Below are 16,429 nucleotides of genomic sequence, written 5' to 3'. Positions count from 1 at the left end.
CCAGGCTGCAGCCTCGTAAACCTTCCTGAACGCTCTCATAAACACAGAGCCTGGCTGGCTCCAAGTCTTCTGCTGCAAAAAGCAAAATCTCTGGTTGTAAAGTAATCCCCATAAATAAATAAAAAAGAAGAAAAGAAAAAAACCTGTGTAGTAAAAACAGTAACAGCCTCTAGGAAATAAGGAAGAGGAGGTTAAGCCCCCATGACTGGGGGAGGGGGGAACAAGGGCACCTATCCCCAGTCCCCACCTAAAAGGCACCAAGCTCAGGGAGTCTTATGGACCAATGGTCCAAGCTGGTAGAGTGGGTACGGGCGACTCGGGGCGGGAGATGGAGGTGCTGAAGGATAGTGATGTTTCCGATAATGACGATGATAACACTGAAGTGGCTTCTGTGAGAAGGACATTCACACTCACCCCCTCCCTGGAGCCACGGACAGTCTCAAGGTTTCTAGGGTTGGGATACCCATTGAACAGATGCAGAAACTGAGGTCAAGGAGAGTAGGAATTCTCAGGCAGAGCTCTGGACTGCTGCCCCCTCCAGGGCTCCCTACTGCTGCCTTTGTGAGCTCAGATCCCCAGAAGAGATGGGGGCCTGACTGCTCCCCCCAAGAAGGAATGCCAAGGCTCGGGAGGTGAGCACAGCTGTGGGATCCTAGGCGGGTACTTCTGTTGGTCATCTGCTTACGGAGGCTGATCATTCTTACCTCACCTGGGGGATGAGATGACATAAGAGAGGCACAGGAATGGGGTCTGGTGCCACTCAGGGCGCTGTACATGGGAGGTGGGCCACTTAGGATCCTGATGAAGTGAGGCTTCCAGACCAAGGGGCCAGGATGACATTTGTGGGTGGAGACAAATGTCGCCGACTCAGTACTGGCGTAAACCGCCTCTACCCCTCTTCCGCGCCCGCCTGGCCCCCAGACAAAGCAGCTCTGCTCAGCTCCGAGCCTCCGAACCCTGACAACTCCTGGCCTTTCTCTCCTTCCCCAACCTTTTCATTCCCGGCCTTATCTCTTCCCTGAGCCTCTCTCCTTCCCTCTCTGCGCCTTTCCTTGGCTGGCTTTTGTCTGCAGGTTCCAGCTTCTCCGTCTTGCTGCAGTGCCGACAATCTCCTTTGCTCTTTCCCTCCAGGTTTGGGGGGGCTATTGTCCTCCTGCTGTCAGAGCTGACTCTGCCTTTCTTTATTCAAGATGACACTGCACTGGCCTCTCCCTGGACCCTCCGGTGGCCTCTCCAGGACCCAGACTCTGTCCTGAGCCTGTCTCAGCCTCAATCACTTGGGGAAGCCTCACTTTGATTCCAGCCCACAGCCCCAGGGAAGAGTCCGTCCTCTAGTGAACAGGGGCTCCCCTCCCTCACATCCCTCCCCAAACCCGCCACCCCATCTCCAGGAAGTGAGCTCGGTAAGGAAGCACCCCTGCCCCGTGCACCTGCCCAGCTTCTCTGTCCCCCCCAGCACAGCAGGAAAGGACCGCGCCCTGCGCGTATGTGTCTTCTGCCCAGTGTCCAGTACCAGGAGCTCAGGCAGAGCGTGTTTTGGGTAAATGAGCCTCCCTAGGGAACAATCTCCCTGACACAAGGGACCCTCCTCATCAGAGAACGTGTCCCCCTCTCCCGAATTCACTGTTGCCACTTCTCAGCTCCTGCTCAGACACAGAGCAAATGCAAGGGGGCCCAAGTGCTGTCCCCGTAACCTCCCCCACCCCCAACTCAAGAACGTTTGGGGAGGGGAGGGTCCCAGACCTCTGGTCTCATAAGCTATGCAATGAGATAATAGTAGCTATTTGCAGGGCTGCTGGGAGAACTACATGAGTCAACAAATGGAGAGTGGTTCCCTCCATGCCTGGCATATAGTAAATATGCATAGATAAGTGTTCACCGCTGCCATTACTTGTGGTGGTCATACTGTCCCAGACTTCCTTCTGCCTCCAGCCTCACTTCCAATCTTAGTTGCTTCTTTCCAACCCTGGGCAGGGAAATGAGTCCCAGGTTCTAGAAACGACGGAGTCTTCACAGGCAGTCGGCTGCTCTCTCTTAAGAGCAGGAATGGTAATAATGATATCAGTAACCATAATAATGCCGCTGCCGTTTATTGAGCAGTTACTACGTGCCTCCCACGAATGGGCTCACGTGATCTTTGCCAGATCCACTGAGGCAGCCACCGTTGATCACTCCTTCTCCTCACATGACAGTTCCAGATTGGTGGAGTGGCTCTGTCCAGCCCACGGAGCCCCTTGGGAGCAGGACATCAGTCTAAATTCACAGCAGTGAGTCACTGGGCGGCATTGGACAAGCCACTTGCCCTTTCTGGGCCTTAGTTTTCTCATCTGTAAAATGGGTGCCAGTGCCTACGGGGTCTGGGGTGTGATTAAGACAGCACTCTGGTTAAGATTCGCCCAGGAGCCCGGGGGCTGCTAAGTCTGCCCTGCCTGCAGAGGGTTAAGGTGCCAGAGCCCCGGGGGTCGCCCCCTCCCGTCCTGCCTTGTCCAGGGGCGGGGTCCTCTCCCCAGAGGGTCCATCCTGCCACTTGGGCGCAGAGATCATTGGCTCCACCATCACTCCGCTTTGGAGCAACCAGGAAATTAGCGAGTCTGATGGAAAAGCACCTGGAGACTCAAGTGGCTTTGGTGCCAACCTGGTTCCTGGGCTCCGCCATTTGAGTACCTCAGAGGGGTTTGGGAGGGTGGGGACAAAGGGACAACAGAGGCTCTGAGCCCAGCAAACGCAAGCCCAGACTTTGCAGCTGGAGCGACTGAGACCCAGAGAGGGACAGGAACCTCTGACTTCCAGCCCTGTCCCATTACCACCTGTCCACCACCCCCCGCCCCCGCCAGTGGCTGCGGCAGTAGTAGCGGCAACAATCATACTGGTCATTATAGCGAGCCACCCTGAGCCCCTTCTCTGTGCCAGGCACCTGCCGGGCAGCTTACATTTACCCCACGGCAGCCTTCTGGGAGGGGATCATCTCACCAGCCTCAGTGTACAGGAGAACACACAGACTCGGATTTGCCCAGGCTCAACCACCTAATGGGCAGCGGGGCTGGTTTTGAACTTGAATCTGACTCTGAAATCTATGCTCTTTTTAAGAAGCTAGACCACCTCATACAGGACCCGTCATTTATTTTCTCATGAGACTGTGTCCCCTTTCAGGCTTGGCACAGACCTGGGCACACTTTGACAGGGGTCATCATGAGAACTGGGGCTGGCCAGACCTGGGTTCAAATCCTGCTGCTGCATAAATGGTACAGAATGCCATATGCATGATACCTAGGGATGCTCATGGGCATGTGTGTGTGGTTAGTTGGTTGACAAAGAGGTTGGTGCAACCCCCAGCTCACCCCCAACAAAGGGTAAGTGTTGACTATTTTCTGTGGTCCTGGGAATCCCTTGCATTTAGCCAGAACCCATTTGTATTCGGGGACCTTCCCCTCTGCCTGGAATTGCCTCTTTTCCCACCTGGCTATTTTAGACTCCTCCTTCCAGATGGTTCCTTGGGAAGTCTTGTCTGACTCCCTAGTCTGTGTTAGACGTGCTCCCTCCCCTTCTGGGCTGCACCGTACCTTTAACATCTCTGTCTTCCTGGTAATTGCCAATTACACGTCTGTCTGGAGTACAGCGAGATCCCTGAGGGCAGGGAGGATGTCGTATTCATTGCTCATTCCTGGTGCTGTGCAACACTTGGAAGGTGCTTGGATACGGTTGCAGAGTGAATGAACAAGTAAGCAGATGAATGAATAAATCAACGAATGGATGACAGGGAAGTCAGCATGAGTGGCATTCCCGTCCTGCCGTATTTGGGGCCAGAGACACCGATGACAGACTCCCCATCCCCAGGCAACCCCACCCTCACCCCCACCAAGGTTCCTCTCCTCAGCATTTAAATTTGCCTGTTGTCCTTGCAGAAGATGCTGCCTGGCCATGAGTCTAGAAGGTCAACACCACAGTGACCTCTGAACTCTGCAGCCACTGGCCAAGGGTGCAATTTCGAGGTCATGGGGCCAGTGTGACATGAGAGATCAAGGGATGGCCTTTCCTGAGAGACCCAAGACTTCCCTGAATTTGCCTGAATTTTCATGCCACTTGGCTATTCTCTTTGAGAAGGGAGAACACGTGTACCATGGTTCCTGACTGCAGAAATCTATACATGCTTCTTATTCCAAGTATTCCCCCCCGAAAAAATACTCTTGCTAGGGTAAGAGATGAATTTATCGTGAATTGGCATATACCCCCTAACCCTGACCCAACCCCATCCTCATCTCTGTCAGAGAAGCAAAGTTCTACTCCCTTTGCTTTGGACACCAGCAAGGAGGCTTCTGGACTTCCAAATGCTGTCTTCGAAGAAGTTGGAGTTTGAACACGATCCCTTGGGTGATACATCCAAAAGAGAAGTTCTTGCTGAAATTCCCTGCTTCGTAAAATGTCAGGATGTCTGCGGTCTTTATTTATAGACAGATTGCTTTTCAACTTTCCTCACTCCAACATTTCAATGTGTTATTCCTGAAGATAAATGCACATTATGCTTTCATAATAGAAATTGCATTTCTCCCTTGTGTCACCCCTAAGCATGTATATACATAAATATGGCTCATTGCCTCCAACAGTAATTTAAAAGGCACTTTGGAGAACATATTGATCATGACCAGAGACCAGGGCTGGCGTGGTCTAGATTTCATCGGAGTCTGCCTCCTCCAAGCCCCTGCCCTCTCTCTTCATTTTTGTTTGAATTCTGAAGCTTGGGAACTTACGATTTCCATTTATCTTTGTATATTGGGATGTTTGCTTATAGGCACCATGGGCTTTGGGAGGGGGGGAGGAGCGAATTTTTATAACTCCAAAGTGCAAACAAGGAATGAAAAATGTAGCCTTCCTCTCAGAGTGAGTTCCCTGGAGTCAGGAATTCTTCAACTGACTCCCGGATAGACTTGAGATCTTGTGAGGCTGACGCTGTCCTTGGCTGCCTTGGGGTCACCTGCACTTTCTTTTCAGATCATCGTCACCTTCTCCTAGGGTTGAATTCTTGGTCCAGCCAGACCATCCTCCTCTCCACTCACTTGTCTGCTCCTAGGGACCTCAGGATGCCTTCAGAACATTCACCTCCTCCCAGGCCTTTGAGCTCCCCACCCCCCGTCATTCCTGCAACTACTAGCAACTCACCTCTTTTAGGGAGTGTCCGTGACTGCTCAGAGCTGCATGCCAGCGTCCCACTCTCTGTGGCACCCTCCACACTCTGCCCATTTTGAAGATGATTTTTCTTTGGGTTTCTTTTAAGGTCACATGGTCCTAGGCCAGGTAGCTCAGTGAGTGGGAGGGAACCAAATCGGAATTTGTTGAGCATTTATGATACATCAGGCAAGTTTCCTTAACCCATCTCATTTAGTCCCTACAACAGTCTTGAAGGGTAGGGTTTTATTCTCCCATTTTACAGAAGAGAAAACTGAGGCTCAAAAATGTCAAGGTACCCATCCAAGGTCTCGAGCTGCTAAGAGGAAAAGCCTCGATTCAAATCTCCAAAGACTCCTTTTCCTCCAACATTTCATAAAGCTGATGGGGCTGGATTTGGTGGGTCAGTGTTTCAAGATGCTGATTACTTTTCCAATCCAGAAGAGTAGCCCCATAGATGTCCGCTGACAACAACTGTGGCCTGGCCAAGTGTCCTACAGACACCCATGTCTGGTCATAAGGGGGCCAGTGTAGAGTAAGCCTTCACCCTATCAGTACCACACCCTCTTTATCTTTGTTGTTGTCTCTCTGGTCCTCCCGCTTGATCTCCATTAGCCTGTTTCCTCTCTCTGCTCCTTCAGCATCAATATTCCCTCCACTCTGGACTTGGACCTCCTCTCTTCTTCCTTTCATTCTTTCTGGACTCTCACTCACTTACCCCCTAACCTCCAGCTTCAATGGCCATTTTTCTCTTGGCAACTTTCCAACCTCCATTCCACCTCAGATCACTCTCCTATCCCTCCACTGGACGTCTCCACTGGGAAGTCTTGTAGTCCTCTCAAATGTAATCTGGCCAAGATTGAGCTACACATCCCATTTGTGAGGGTACCATCACCCACACAGGTTGCTCAAGCCAGAAACCGTGGCCATCATACCTGACTCCTTCCACATTATCACCCCCATTCCTTACCAGCCCCAATGTCCTCCACTTCTTACTACCTCTGGACCATCTCCTTTCTCTCTATCTCCTCTTATTCTGTTTTAATTCAGACCACTCATTCTGACCTGAGTCACGGCAGTGGTCTCCTAACTCATCTTCCAGTTCCCACTCTTGCCCCTCCCAGTCCCTTTTGCATATTAGAGCCAGAATGAGCTTCCTCACGCGGAAAACCAGTCACATCATTCTTTTGTCTAAAATGCATCGTGGCGCTCCATTGATGGTCAGTGGGGGTGGCCCCCATTGTGTCCTCCCTTTCGTTCCAGGCGCATGTAGGAGGCACTCAGCAAATAGTTACCAAGTGAATTCTCTCCCCCTTCTCCTTGGGTCTGCTCTCCGGGCTTTACGCCCGCTAACTTTTCCTTCCAGAGCCTCCCTCCAACGACTCTGCTTCAGCATCTTAGCTTTGCTATGCGGCTAACATCGTGGGGGCTGAGTTGGCCTTTGCTTCTGCCATTAGCTGTCTTCCCCTCTCAATTACACGGTAATCCCTGTTAAAATTACAAATTTATTTATAGTTTTTTTTCCTTTCTTTTTTTTCCCCACCCGGCAATTTTTATGGCTCATCGTCCGTAACAAATTCTACTTCATAAAGCAAAGGCGTGCATTATTATTACCTTATGGAAATAGACTGCAGCAGCTGATTCCCATTCCCAGCCGGCGTGTTGTTTCCGCAAATCCGTAATGGTTTCAGTCAATACCCCTGTGGGATTTGTTCCGCTCTTTGAAGATGCGAGCATTTGGACCTGGAAATAGTGTTTCTACCTCCAAGACAGATGGCAGTGGTGGTTCCGCCCAGGGACCCTGGATTTTGGTGGTTGTTCTGGTGAGAAGAACAGGTAGGAGAAGTCTAGGTGATTCTGTTTTGTCCAGGAATAGAGACCACTCTTCTGCACAATAGTGATTGAATATTATTCAGTCAATATTTGTTCTGGTAACCATATGAAGTAGGTGCCAATTATGACCCCGTTTTACTGGTGAGGAAAGTATGGCTCAGAGACCATATGTAACTCCCCCAAGAGAACAGAAGGGTCAGGGGTCTCCAAGGGACACCCTCCTCCAAGCCCGCAGAAGTGGGGAGGAGGTTCTGAGTGTGTCCTGAGCTTCCTGTCACCGGGTAAACCTTTCCCAGGATCCACTATGGGGACTATAAGTTGTTCTCTCCTTCGTTCATGAGTTCATTCGTTTGTTTATTCAATGCAAATGTACCAGCACTGGCTGTGTGTATTTCCCTGTGCCAGATGCTCAGATCCTGTGATAATTCAGCCATAGATGAAAGGGGTGGATGTTATCTTTTTTCCCGCCCAATTAGAGGGCAACTTTGTCAATTATAAGGACGCTCAGGAGGAGGATAAGCCTTCAGAGAAGTCAAAGATGAAGGCAAAGAGAAAGAGGAAGAAGAGCTAACCTCAGGCCCTCCCATTTTACAGAAGAGAAAACTGAGGCTCAGAAATGTCAAGGTACCCATCCAAGATCTTGAGCTGCTAAGAGGAAAAGCCTCGATTCAAATCTCCAAAGACTCCACTTCCTCCAACATCGTGTGTGATCTTATGTCATTCTCATGGATGCCAGGGTCAGAGGGCTTAGGAACACAGACGCCAAGTGCCTGACTCTGAATCGCAGACCGTGCCCTCCAGCTCTGTGACCTTGGCCAGGTGACTGACTCTCAGGACTTCACTGATGAAATGGGGATGGGATGCTACTAATACTTGTCTTTAGCTTATCATGAAGAACAAAGAAAGCATACTTGTGCCCATGGACGTCACCAAAAAATCTACAAACAGTAAATGCTGGAGAGGGTGTAGAGAAAAGGGAACCCTCTTGCACTGTTGGTGGGAATGTAAATTGATACAGCTACTATGGAGAACAGTATGGAGGTTCCTTAAAAAACTAAAAATAGAACTACCGTATACCCCAGCAATCCCACTACTGGGCATATACCCTGAGAAAACCATAATTCAAAAAGAGTCATGTACCACAATGTTCATTGCAGCACTATTTACAATAGCCAGGACATGGAAGCAACCTAAGTGCCCATCGACAGATGAATGGCTAAAGAAGATGTGGCACATATATACAGTGGAATATTACTCAGCCATAAAAAGAAACGAAATTGACTTATTTGTAGTGAGGTGGATGGACCTAGAGTCTGTCATACAGAGTGAAGTAAGTCAGAGAGAGAAAAACAAATACTGTATGCTAACACATATATATGGAATCTAAAAAAAAGGGGGGGTTCTAATGAACCTAGGGGCAGGACAGGAATAAAGACACAGAGGTAGAGAATGGACTTGAGGACATGGGGAGGGGGAAGGGTAAGCTGGGACGAAGTGAGAGAGTAGCATTGACATACAATTTACATTTACTACCAAATGTAAAATAGATAGCTAGTGGGAAGCAGCTGCGTCACACAGGAAGATCAGCTCAGTGCTTTGTAACCACCCAGAGGGGTGGGATAGGGAGGGTGGGAGGGAGACGCAAGAGGGAAGGGATATGGGGATATATGTATACATATAGCCGATTCACTTTGTTATACAGCAGAAACTAACAGCACTGTAAAGCAATTATACTCCATTAAAGATGTTAAAAAAAAGCACTCAATAAATATTATCAATAACTGCATGAGGTAAGCACTATTTATTATCCCATTTTATAGATGAGGAAAATGTGCTTAGAACATTCAGAACTTGTCTAAGAGAGAAGAACCAGCAAGGGGCAGAGATGGGCATCTGGAGTTAGCTCCAAGATCTGTCGTCTCACCCCGCTCCCGAGACCGCGTCATTACCACTGTACCATGCATCGGTTTAGTAATTAGTTTTGCCGGGGCTGGGGCTGGACAAATCAAGAATTAGCATGGAGCGTCTGCCCTCAAGGAGTTTGCAGTCTTGTAGCGTAGAAGGCTGTTAACAAGAGTTCATCTACTTTCAGTGCAGCCATAGAAACATGTGAGCACACGGTAGTGGGTGCAGAGGAGGGGGGTGGTCCCCTCAACCAGGTGATAGGGGGGAGGGACTGCCAGGAAAATAAAAGGCACAACACCTGAGATACCGGAAGGAAGGCTCTGAAAAAGATCTGATCTGACTCTACTTTTTCTTTTTCGTCATATCAGTGACTCCTTGCTACTGATCCTGGGTGCATCCTACACATCAGTCAGGTCTCTGTTCTGGAATGAGCTCCCCTGGAAGGTTTCCTGACTGACTCAGGCCATGCTGAGGTCCCAAGCCCTCCCCCAGGAACATGCTTTCCTCTCTCCTCTTGCCATTCACCGTCCTTGTCAGATCTCCAAATCTTCCTCGTGAGCATGTTTACCTGCCTCTTCAGGATGGTAAAATTCCTCTTATCCTCCTTCAGGATCACTCACAAACCCCGAATCATACCAGTGTGTGTGATCTTAGTGCGGTGTGAATAGATGCGCCATTAAAACAAAAGCAACTAGCTGTGTGTTAATTATCAGATTGTTTTCATAACAAAAAGCAAGATGTATTTGCACCATAAGCAGGCTGCCTTCCTGGAGCTTACAACAGAGTATCAATGTGACATGGTCAGGAACCTGGCTGAGGTGACCCACAGGCCATCCTCTCCCATCTGATAGGCTATAGGAGACACAGGAGCTAGGGTGAGGGTTACAAATGAACATCGGTGACTTGCTGACTTCTCCCTGCCTCTGGCTCCAGATCTGATCATACTTGGGAGGACAATGCATCATCAGAGAATGATAAGGCATCCTACTGGTTGGGCATGGTGATGGAAATGACTAGAAGGGCTTACCTCTTTCCACCTCACTTGAATGCTTCCAAAGACAGGGAACTCACCACCCGAAGAGCAAGCCCATTCCTGAGATGCCTGGCTCTCACATAGTTTTCCTTCGATGGAGACCAAATTGACAATTCTGTAATTTCTATCCATACGTCCTAGTTCAGGTTTTGGGAGCAACAAAATCCTTCCTGTCCCCTTCAGCTGCTTGGCTATTGCAGACAGAGCATCAGAGCTGGAAGGGACTCTCAGAATTCACTCCCTCCCTGATTTGTACATAGGGCTGTGGTCATTGCAGCCCTGGGCAACTTGATTGTATCTCACTTTCCTCATCAGTGTGGCAGGATCTGTCATGTACAACATCTGTCAGAGACCTGACCCCAGAGCTGGGGCTAGATCCCAGCCTCCAGCCTCCTCATGTGCTGCCTTTGGCCACCACCATCGGCAGAAAGTAGAAGTGGACAGCATGGGTCTGACTCGAGCTGTGCCCATTCCCCAGCAACCCCTTGGTTTACCTTGGCACGTAGGGAGTAGCCCTGGCATGGCCTATGCGAAATGTTGAGTGCTTTTTTGACCACATCTTTATTCTCAACTGTCCGCCTAATTTGGCTCACGGAAGCGGTCTAGGGTGCCGCCCGGCAGCCTTGGGATCCGAGGAAATTTACCATCAAGTTAACTCTTGGGTTTCCTCCGAAATGTAGAGGGACTTGCTGACTCTTGGGTCCTTATCACCCCAGAGCCAGGCTGGAAGCCCCAGCATCCCTTCCCTGGCCCTCAAAGTAAATCCTTCCTGAGTCCCAGTGGCAGCCTAGTGGAACAGGAAGAAAACACAGGGGCTCTGGAGACAGAATGCAGGTTCCAGGTTCTGGCTCTTTCTCTCAGCAGTTGTGTGACCTGACTCAGAACTCTCTCTTCTCTTGGTCTCAGTTTCCTCATCTGTAAAAGAGAGATAAAAATATCCCATTCAAAGGGCTGCTTCTGGGTTCTAAACAAAATAAGTTAAGGAGGGCGCCCAGCCTGGTGTCTGGCATACACTCTGCTCTGGAGACGCTGGCCTTCCCCATTCCAGCCCCTCGCACGTGTAGCGCTGTCTTCACCAAATCCCCTTAGACCTCAGCCTCTTTTGGCTCACACTTGGTAGATCATGGTTACTATGGCAACTCGTGGGCTGTGCAGCTCCAGGTCCCTGTTCGCCCAAACCCGTCCCTCTCCACTCCTGCACCCAGCCCAGCTCAGCTTGGACAGCTACCAACGCAGCTGGGTTGTGTTGGGCACAGCTGGCTCATCCTCTGAGCTGACCCCCGGCTGCCAAGAGATTTTAAGGGGGTTAAGACTCAGTGGGCTTAATGGGCTTTTCTCAGCCAGCACAGGTCCTACTGCTCCCCTGCCAGTGGAGGCTTGGCCCTGCTGTGCCCCTGCTTCCCAGAACCCACCTGGGTTCTCTTTGCTGTCTCATTAGGAAGCCTGGCAGGGCCAGGACTGGTATTTGGAGAGCTCTTACCCGCAGCAGACCCCTTCCTTCCATGGCCTGCCTCCTCCAAGCATTGGCTAAGCAAAGCCTCTGTCCAACTCCCCGTGGCTGGGCAGGCTGGGTCTGGGTGAAAGGGATGTCTTGGTGCATGAAGAAGCGTCAGGCACTGAGACCAGAGGCCTCTGGGTTCAAATCTTGGCTCTGCATTTCCCTGCTGCGTTAGCTGGCCAGGGCTGCTGGAACAAAGCACCACAAACTGGGGGGCCTACACAACAGAAGTGTATTCTCTCACAGTGCTGGAGGCTGGCAGTCTGAGATCAGGCTGTTGCTTTCTCCTGAGGGACTGTAGGAAGAATCCGCTCCAGGCCTCTCCACCAGCTTCTCGTGTTTGCTGGCAAGCTTTGGCTTTCCTTGACTGGTAGAGGCATCACTCAGATCTCAGCCTTCATCTCCACATGGCGCTCTCCTTGTGGGCGCATCTGTCCAAAGTTCCCCTTGTTATAAGAACACCAGTCATAATAGATTAGAGACCCACCGTGCTCCAATATGACCTCATCTTAACTAATTACATCTTCAATGTGACCAAATTCAAAGTCACATTCTGAGATACTTGGGGTTAGAACTTCAACATTTGAATTTTTAGAAAAACTTTTCTTTTTTGCTGTGGACCATTTTTAAAGTCTTAATTGACTTGTTTGTTTGTTACAATATTGCTTCTGTTTTATGTCTTGGGTTGTTGGCCGCAAGGCATGCAGGATCTTAGTTCCTCGACCAGGGATCGAACCCACACCCCCTGCACTGGAAGGCAAAGTATTAACCACTGGACTGCCAGGGAAGTCCCCCACATATGAAGTTTTGAGAGATACAGTCCAACCCATAGCACTAGTCATGTAGCCACAGGCCAGTCATATCCTCTCGAAGCCTTAAAGAGACTCATCTTGAAAATGGGAGTGAAAGTAGCAAAGGTCACCGCAGATGTCGTAAGGACTAACTGGAACAAAGTATATAGGTGGGTTAGCCCAGGGCTAGCAGATAGTAGAGTCAATAACTACAGCTGCTGTGAATTCCTCTTTGGGGGGCGGGCCTTTCCCTTGGGGACCACGTCCACTGATCCTTTTTACTCTGGATGGAGGTAATGAAAAGATGGGTGAGTTCAAAGCCTTTGGGCCTCATCACTACAATCCAAACTCCTAGAAACCCTGATAGGACCATGGTTTTGGGGTTCACTCACTGACTCCATCAACTTATCCTACAAAGGCTGGGTGCTTTATGCATTGCTGTTTTATTTCATCTTTACAAATGTATTATTGTTTCCACTTAACAGATGTGGAAACTGAGAGGGGGTGTGGCTTCCCAAAGTCCCATGGAGAAGGGGACTGTGGGGACAGGGCTCACCAGTTCAGAGCATGGATGTGCCTGGCCACAGGGGTAGCTCCCTGGGGAAGCTTTACCTTTTCTCCCTGCATGGGTCACACAAATCCTTCACTGACCCCCCTGTAGGCCATTCCTGGAGGAGCCCTCATGTCCTCCCATGCTGTCGGCGCCCTACATGCAGCCCCTGCTTATAATTTTTTGTATGTATATCTTCTTTCCATTGCTTGTCATCAGGCTGTTTATCAGCACGCAGAGATGCACCCCTCGTACGTGTTAAATATATATGCATCTCTGTGTGTATGAGGGTGCCTTCCCAGTTATATTTATGCAGTTCCTCGGAGGATTAATTTATCCAAATAACCGAAGCTATTTAGGTAACTGACATTCACACTGTGATGGGAATGCAGAGGAGCTAAGTCAGCAAGATGCTGGCTTTCTCCCAGGCCTCCCCAAGACTCAGTTTCCTTCACTCGGGGCCCAATGTGGCAGAAAGTGCAGGAGCTCAGCTAGCCTAGGGTTCAAATCCAGGTTCTGCAATGGGGACCTGTGGACTTTGGGGGAAAAAATCCAGAACTGAGCCTCAGTTTTCTCAGCTAAAAGAGGTCTTTTTTCTTACAGAGCTGTTGCAAACTTCAGTGAATGTAATGGATTTAAAGCTGTTTGCTCCTAGCAGGTGCTTTGCTGGTGGTTACTTTCATTCTCTTCTTTCTCCCTTCTCTCTCGCTATGTGACCCCAGGAGTCATATAAGATAAAGTTAAAATTTGGCTTAGCACTTGAGGTCCTCAACTATGTGATCTTTGTTGGTCTTCCTTCCCCTGGAAATTATCTTCTCACTGTGCCTGGAAGTGTATCACCGAGTTGGGATGGTCGATGCTGTTGGTGCCCTTTCAATCTGTCCTTGGTGTCCACCATTCCTGCTCAAGCCAACCCAACAGCTTCCACCAGCCAGCGTACTGGGGGCCAGAGCCCACTCACCTGCCAGAGGGGCAGGCTGGAGTGGGTAACAGCCCTCAACAAAAGACGGAAAGGAGGTGATGCATAAGCACCCCAACTCCCTCGCCTCCTTGTTGGACTAACTCATAGGTCTGTTTTATACTCTCGTTCACTGTGCTCCAGTGGGCTGGAGCCCGGGTTGCCCATAGCAGAAACCTGCTCCGTTGATTGACTTTCTTCTTTTTCTTTCCCTGTCTCACTCCCTCGTGCTCCTACAAGTGTGTCCAGGATCCCCTTCAAGATAAACTCTGTGCACTCAAACCCTTGTCTTGGGGTCTTCTTCTGGAAAAAAAAACAGCATAAGACCAGATGGAGTGGGGAGTGGTTAGAGCTGGACTCTGGGGCCCCTATCCCCACCTGTATTTGAATCCTGCTTTAAGAGGCAGTGATAACTTAATTATTTAAACTTTCTGAGCCTGTTTTCTCCTTTGTAAAGTAGGGGTAGAGTCACAGTTCCTGCCCCCTCGAGGCATGGGGTGACTGATGGGGGGAACCTGCTGTCTCTCTCTGGCTGCTTACTAGGCTTAAGTTTATTCCATAGCCCCCTTTACCTTCTCCATGGAGGTTATTTTATTTATTTAATTTTAGTTTTTATATTGAAGTATAGTTGATTTACAATGTTGTGTTTGTTTCTGGTATATGGCAAAGTGATTCAGTTATATATATATATATATATATATATATATATATATATATATATATATATATATATATTCTTTTACAGATTCTTTTCCATTATGGGTTATTACCAGAGATTGAATATATAGTTCTCTGTGCTATACAGTAGAACCTTGTTGTTTACCCATTCTATATATAAAAGCTTACATCTGCTAGCCCCAAACTTCCACTCCATCCCTCCCTCAACCCCTTCCCCCTTGGCAACCACAAAACTGTTCTCTATAGCTGTGAGTCTGTTTCTGTTTCACAGACAGGTTCATTTATGTCATATTTTAGATTCCACATATAAGTGATATCATATAGTATTTGTCTTTCTCTTTCTGACTTACTTCACTTAGTATGATAATCTCTAGCTGCATCCATGTTGCTGCAAATGGCATTATTTCATTCTTTTTTATGGTTGAGTAATATTCCACTGCATATATGTACCACATCTTCTTTATCCATTCCTCTGTGGTTGGCCACTTAGTTTGCTTCCATGTCTTGGCTATTGTAAATAGTGCTGCAGTCAACATTGCAGCGTGTGTCTTTTTGAATTATGGTTTTCTCTGGGTATATGCCCAGTAGTGGGACTGCTGGGTCATATGGTGGTTCTATTTTTAGTTTTTTAAGGAACCTCCATACTGTTCTCCATAGTGGCTGCACCAGTTTACACATGGAGGGTTTTTCAAATTGATTTGTGTATGGTCTTTCTTCACATAGACTGTCCTACCCCATCTGGAAGATCATCTCCGTGAGCAGGGTCTCTGTCACTTTTGTGCACTGCTGGTTTTCAGCACCCTGGACAGCGCCAAGCTCATTCTGCTCAGTGAACATTATTGCTTTGTTTCTTGCTGCCTCTGATTTTGCTCCAGCTGTTCTCATCACCTTGGATTCCTGTTCTATCTAACTCTATTCATCCTTTACAGCCCAGAAGGCTTCTCAGGTCAACTCTGACCCTTACTGAGCCCTGCTTCCTCTGAGAGTCCCCACTGGGGTCCTTCCTTAGGGGCCCAGACTGAGGTCTTAGGCCTCAGGATGATACCTACTCAGTGTCTTTCCTCTCTTGTCCTCTGGTGGGATGCACCCAGGGCCTCTGCAGCTTGCTCCTTTCCTTGGCCAGTAGTAGCAGACAGAGAGGCCAGCTGAGGACCTCTCCAGCACCTGCCATATTTGCAAGGCCCCATCAGTCTAGGCCTCAAAGCTACAGCTTCTCCTTCTATTTTTCCTGGGTCCCCCGCCTTGCAGCCAGCCTGTCCTCACACAGACACCAGCTGCCCATAGAGTGCTTGCCCTGCCCCTGGCTCAGGGGTTCCGTTTACATGGGTCACTGAGCTTTCCCACATGTGGTTCCACACTTGATCATGGCCGACTGGATCCAGGATCAAGGCCTGAACCAAAGACATCCGCATCCACCCTGTGGATAGGCTGGAGGAAAGCCCATGAGGTACCTGGGAATACCAGCAGACCCGTGTGGAACATGTCCTGCGTGCTGGGCACTGTGGCAAGAACTCCCCCGCACGTGACCTCCTTGATCCTCACAGCCGTCCTTTGAGGCCAGCGCTGTTATTATCATGTCCATTTCAAAGATGCAGAAAATAGACTCAGGAACTTGCCTGACATCAGGATTTGAGCCAGCTCTGCCAGCCTCCAGAGAAGGCACTGGGAATACCACCCTATCCTCTCCTCTGGGTGGTGATTAACTGAGGAGCACACATCCTCCTTATTGAACCATCCAGCTCTGAGTGCCCTGCCTACCATAAATGAGTGTGTGTGTTTGTGTGTGTGTGTGTGTGTGCGTGCGAGAGAGACACACAGAGGGACACAGAGAGAGACACAGGGAGACAGACACTTAAGGAATGCAGAGGAGCAGACATGGCCAAAAAAAAACAATGTGGGTGAAGACTGGGAGCCAGGTGATAGAAGCCTTGAGAGCAGAGATTGGGAGCAGCTTCATCAGCTCCTGAACGAAGCTCTGCTCTCCGTGAGGCCTGGTCCATCAGCAGCTGGATGGTTTCACATC

Source organism: Lagenorhynchus albirostris, chromosome 2 (assembly GCF_949774975.1).
Source record: "Lagenorhynchus albirostris chromosome 2, mLagAlb1.1, whole genome shotgun sequence".
NCBI lineage: Eukaryota > Metazoa > Chordata > Mammalia > Artiodactyla > Delphinidae > Lagenorhynchus > Lagenorhynchus albirostris.
Note: the sequence above shows the minus strand (reverse complement) of the source record.